Source organism: Nothobranchius furzeri, chromosome 5 (genome assembly GCF_043380555.1).
Source record: "Nothobranchius furzeri strain GRZ-AD chromosome 5, NfurGRZ-RIMD1, whole genome shotgun sequence".
NCBI lineage: Eukaryota > Metazoa > Chordata > Actinopteri > Cyprinodontiformes > Nothobranchiidae > Nothobranchius > Nothobranchius furzeri.
In genome coordinates this window covers 41609509-41614731 of record NC_091745.1, presented here as the reverse complement: position 1 = coordinate 41614731, position 5223 = coordinate 41609509, and the positions used below count along the sequence as shown (strand labels likewise).

General features: G+C 39.5%; 1 long non-coding RNA gene across 1 annotated transcript; it reads right to left on the bottom strand.

The window, feature by feature from the left end:
• Positions 1-622: 622 nt before the first annotated feature.
• Positions 623-2067, bottom strand: LOC129155785 (uncharacterized). The gene is made up of 4 exons (XR_011520744.1): positions 1954-2067; positions 1509-1599; positions 1185-1368; positions 623-849 (listed from the first exon to the last, which is right to left on the bottom strand). It is a non-coding gene; the product is annotated as an uncharacterized lncRNA (long non-coding RNA).
• Between the last annotated feature and the right edge of the window lie 3156 nt (positions 2068-5223).

Below are 5223 nucleotides of genomic sequence, written 5' to 3'. Positions count from 1 at the left end.
CAGCATGTTTTAGAGATTTATCTGCTTCAGCACACCAGGTTTTAATCAGCAACAAATAGCCGAGCTGCTTAACAGTTAATCTAACCTGTTAAAGCAGGAAAATCCACTGAAACATGCTGGATAGCAGCTCTCCGGTAGCTCTGGGCTCAAGTTACAGTCTGCTGCATAAAGTTATGAAAATGCCCCATGAGAAAATTATTCTGTAATGTGTTCAGCTCACTAAAACTGCCCTGGTTTATTTATTTACTGATAACAGCTGCTCTCTTGGTTCTAGGTCCTCTGGTGTCTGCAGCTGGTCTCTGGTGTCTGCAGGTGGTCTCCTCTGCTGGTGTCGTCAGGATCAGGAGCTTCCAGAAGAATGTGCCTTTCAATGACTCTTTCCCCCTTATTTGTTATATTAATTAAATAAATCTAAATTTATATATTTCCCATTTTTGTTCATGTCCATAAATACTTAAACATGCTTGAAATTAAAACGAGCTTTTAACAGTGAGGTGCTAGTTTAATTCATCACAATAGAGCAAGTTAAACATGCATTGTGATAATTCAATTAATGTAATTTATAAATATCCATTAAAATATCAAAACTGGAATCTATATGAGATATTTGGCAGCACAAAAAAACTTGTCAAACACAATATTTATTATAATAATTGTAGGCAGACAGGAGACAGAGCTGATGGAGGTTCTCAGTCATCGAAGGATGGCTGAAGGCTTTCCAGGAACAGGAGATGTGGTGTTGTCTCTTCTCTCTCTATTCTGCCAGATGAGCTGATAGGTTACAGGTGTGTGAGGACATCCTCATGCTGTCATAACCAGATGACAGGAGTTATCAGGTGATCAGCCAGGCTAATGAGATGCAGAAAGAAAACAAATTCAGGACAGTGTACAATATGTGGTGTTGCTCACCTTATGTGCTCTTATAGAGTTATTAACGTGTGCCTGCCTCATGGTGTAGTCCATAATTTGCTGAGTGTCCTGCCATAATGCAGGTTATTAGTTAATTTACTTTTGATAGCAAAAACAAAATATTTAATGTAAAAGTTGTTTTCCAGGTGAATCAGCTCACACGTCACCACCAAGTGTCACGAGGGCAGAATCAGTAGCCTCCGTCATGATGTAATCACATACTTATTTAATTGTTAATATCTTAAAAATTCTGAAATGTTTTAATTTTTTTTTACCTTGAACAGTTCACTGAGCTTGCACTGTCACTAAGGTGGAAGCTGGAATCAACAGCAGACACCTCACACCTTGGTCTTTTCAGGGGGTGTGGCCGCTGCTCTGGGACCTTCTGGAAGATGAATTTTCATCATGGTCCCCGTGGGTCACCAGACACACTGCGGCTGTGAACTCCATTCTGGCTGGCTATGTAAAAACAAAGAAGCAGCACATTTATAAATGTTTAAAAGAGCATAAAATCACGTGTAACAATAATCTGTAAAACAAATTAAAACTAGAAGGTAATAATAAAATGTTTACATAGAAGATTATTAAAAATAATTCACCTTTGCTACAGGGAAGGTTTCACATCAGCCTGGACAAGTGCATTCTTGCTGCTAAATCAGTCTGACAGCCAGTGTCTTGGGTAGATTTAGCCTGAAAAAATATATAAGCACATTGTTGTTGGGAGTTTATAAAGTCAGATAATATACAAAAGAAACTGTCCTATATAGGCGCTTTATAAGTGTGTGATCATTATAACGTAAAAGTCAGTCACATATGATGTGGAGAGCCTGAAATGCGACCTCCTGAACAGAATTCCTCACAGAACCTGTTCACAAGCTGGATTTCACGCTGTAATGCTGTCTGTCAAGTGCTGCGTCAGTTAGAGCCACTGTTGCAGAATTGCCGACTGACTAGCTAAAGGAAGTGAACCACGTCTCTCAAACTTTGCATTTAGGTAGGGAATTGTCTTTAGAAGATGTTAAAACGTTTATTTAGCTTACTCACCTCAGACTGGAGCCCACCGTGGTGGGGGAGCAGAGTCGGTGGGCTGCATCTAAATCGCGGAAGAGCCACGGTGGGTCTATGGCGTTTAAAGCGTGCCACAACCCGTGCACGCGCATTGGGTCCACAGCGCGCGTGTGAACGGGACTCGCGAGCGCAAATATACATGGCAGCGCGCGTGTGAACGGGACTCGCGAGCGGAAATATAGATAATCTTTATTGACAGACTCTTAGGTCCAGATAAAATACATATAAAACAACAGATCAATGAAACAAAATAGATAAATAGAATAAAAAGATAACAGCATAAAATTGAATAAAAATCTAAATGTAATTAAAAGCTTTACTATAAACTGTTCCACACAAGGTTAACCACACAAACACTTCAACCAGTATTTCCTTATACTGGAGAAATAGCGACAACTGCTCACAGTAGGATCAGTGATTACTAAAATTATACTGTTGGCAGAGCTATCCAGTCGGCCTATAAAAGTGAATATGAGTTTTCTTAAAAGAGCTTTAAAAGTACAAACACCTGCTGTTACAAACATCTGACTGGCACTGCCCCCTCTGGGTATTTTAAGTATGATCCTTAAGGCATCGTTGTATGCAACTTGCAGCTTGTTCATGCTGCTTTGATTGTAGGATGACCACAGATGGGCTGTGTAAAGCGGAGTACAATATGCTTTAAATAAAGCCACCTTAACTGGAGGTGAACAAAAACCAAACTTACGAGCTATAGTGTTAGCTTGTGCATACAGCTTACAGCACTGTCTGTGGATGTCAGCATCATCACGCATTTGATCAGTTATAAAGTGGCCAAGGTATTTCACCTTCTCACACACATTAAGATCACTATTAGACAGTTTGAACACAGGAAAGTTTAGCTTTTTATCCTGCTTGGTTCTACATATCAAGATAGCACTTTTAACAGCATTACACTGAATATCGTACTGCACACCATATTCAGAGCAGATATTCAGGAGCTGCTGTAAACCAGCACTACTTGGACTAAAGACCACCAGATCATCAGCATACATCAGATGGTTGATCAAAGTTGTACCCATCAAACATCCTGTGTTACAGGCTCTGAGCTGCACAGACAGATCGTCAACGTACAGATTAAATAAGATAGGAGACAGAATTCCACCCTGCCTAACACCATTACTAACGCCAAATGGTGCAGAGATGCTGGCACCCCATTTAACCTGTATCTTCTGATGAGCATACCAGTAAGACAGGATTCGCACAATAAACCCAGGGACCCCCCGTAGCTTTAACTTAATAAAAAGTTTTCTGTGGTTTACACGATCAAAAGCCTTAGAAGCATCAATAAAACACATAACGACAGAAGAATTTCTATTTCTGTACCAATTGACCATTTCTTTAAGTGCGTATATACACATGTCAGTACCATGTTTTGGCTTAAAGCCAAACTGATTATCCAAGGAACTGAGGTACACAGTGACTCTATCAAATATGATTCTTTCAAGAACTTTAGATAAAACACTGGCTAGTGCAATCGGCCTATAATTATCCATACTGGTCACCTTCCCAGATTTGTTCTTAATGACTGGAACAAGCAGAATTGCCATCATTGAGTCTGGTAGTATGCCATGAATCATGAACCCTGTAAAACATAGAGCTAAAAGGGGAGCTAGTCTTTGGCTAGCATATTTCAAATGTTCTGCACTAATGTGATCCAGACCAGAAGCCTTATTATCAGCTAGTTTGTGAATAGCATCATGCACCTCATGGGTCGTTACACATATAGATTCATCATTAATTACAGAGCCATCCTCATGCTGATCACTTTTTAAACAATTAAACAATGCATAATAATGATGTCTCCATAATGCTGCAATATTATCTTCCCCAGAAACACCTTCAACAGCACCTGGTAGAGATGATTTGCAATTATTAACTGTTTTCACATCTTTCCAAAAACCTTTGACATCATGACTCATACATTTCCTGGCCATTGAATCTGCCCTCATGATCTGCTCATTTTTTGATATAAAACGAACAGCATACTTATATCTGGCATTTGCACGTTTTTTCTGTTCAAATTCCATACCCTGCCTAGGTCTCCCAACCATATCCCAACATTTAAAAGCTGCCCGTGCTTCATCCTGATACATGGCAACATGTTCTTTCCAGCCAGGCCTGATATGAGGTTTCTGCTTATTCTTACCTTTGACATGAAAAGGTCTACCACTTTCATACAAAGCGTCCACTATATCCTCATACATAGAGCATAGATCGCTTTTGTGTTTAAGAATCTTACAGTTGACATCTTCACACAGGATAGCCTCTTTAGCCACAGAGATATTGTTCAGGTATTGATCTGTATTATAACTATAACCCGATATGTCTTTGTCACTTAATGCTGCCCATTCTAATTTTATATTATCATAATTATTGACATAATTAACTCCCATTGTACTAGGCAGTTGTTCCACATTTATAGAGAAAGCAAGAGGTATATGGTCTGACACAGTTACCCCATATTTTATAGACATGCTATCCAAAGCTGCATGACCATCAGCTGTACTAATACAATGATCCAGCCATGATGTAGTATGCCAACTCTCACTAATATATGTGTAACTGTCTTTTGGCAACAGCACTTTGCTAGATAGAACAAGATCATTGTCTTCACACAACTGTATTAAGTGTTTAGCAAACTGAGATTTTTTATCTGAAAGATCAGCATTAAAGTCGCCCACAACATATATACTATAAGTACTGTGACTTTGAATAAATGCATTAATAAAAGCCAACCTACTAATATATTCCCCTTCATTTCCAGCAATTTCGTATGGAGTATAAATATTAAGGATAACAAAACTAATGTTATTCTGGATATATTGTATGCCAATACACCAATCTACATCCAGTCTAAGTGGCTTAATTACAGCATCAATTCTTTTGTTCCAAAGCACAGCCACTCCTCCTGATATTCTACCCCTGACTATAGCTGTGCTGAGATCAGTAGTTGATTCCCCCACTCCGAAAAATTTAGAGTTAAGGCAGTTAAGTTTGTCCAGATCTTGTTTAGGTAAAAAAGTCTCTTGCAAACACAATATTTCACATTCTTCAAGCAAGCTGTCCACAACAATACGTCGAGCTCTATCCCCTGCATCATGGCCCAGACGCAGGCCACGACAATTATAGGACAGCACCCGAAGAGACATGCTTATGCTGAGGTGCTTGGGCCAGGGGGAACATCCCCTGCTGGAGACACATTAGCAGAGCGGAGAGAGCGGGGGT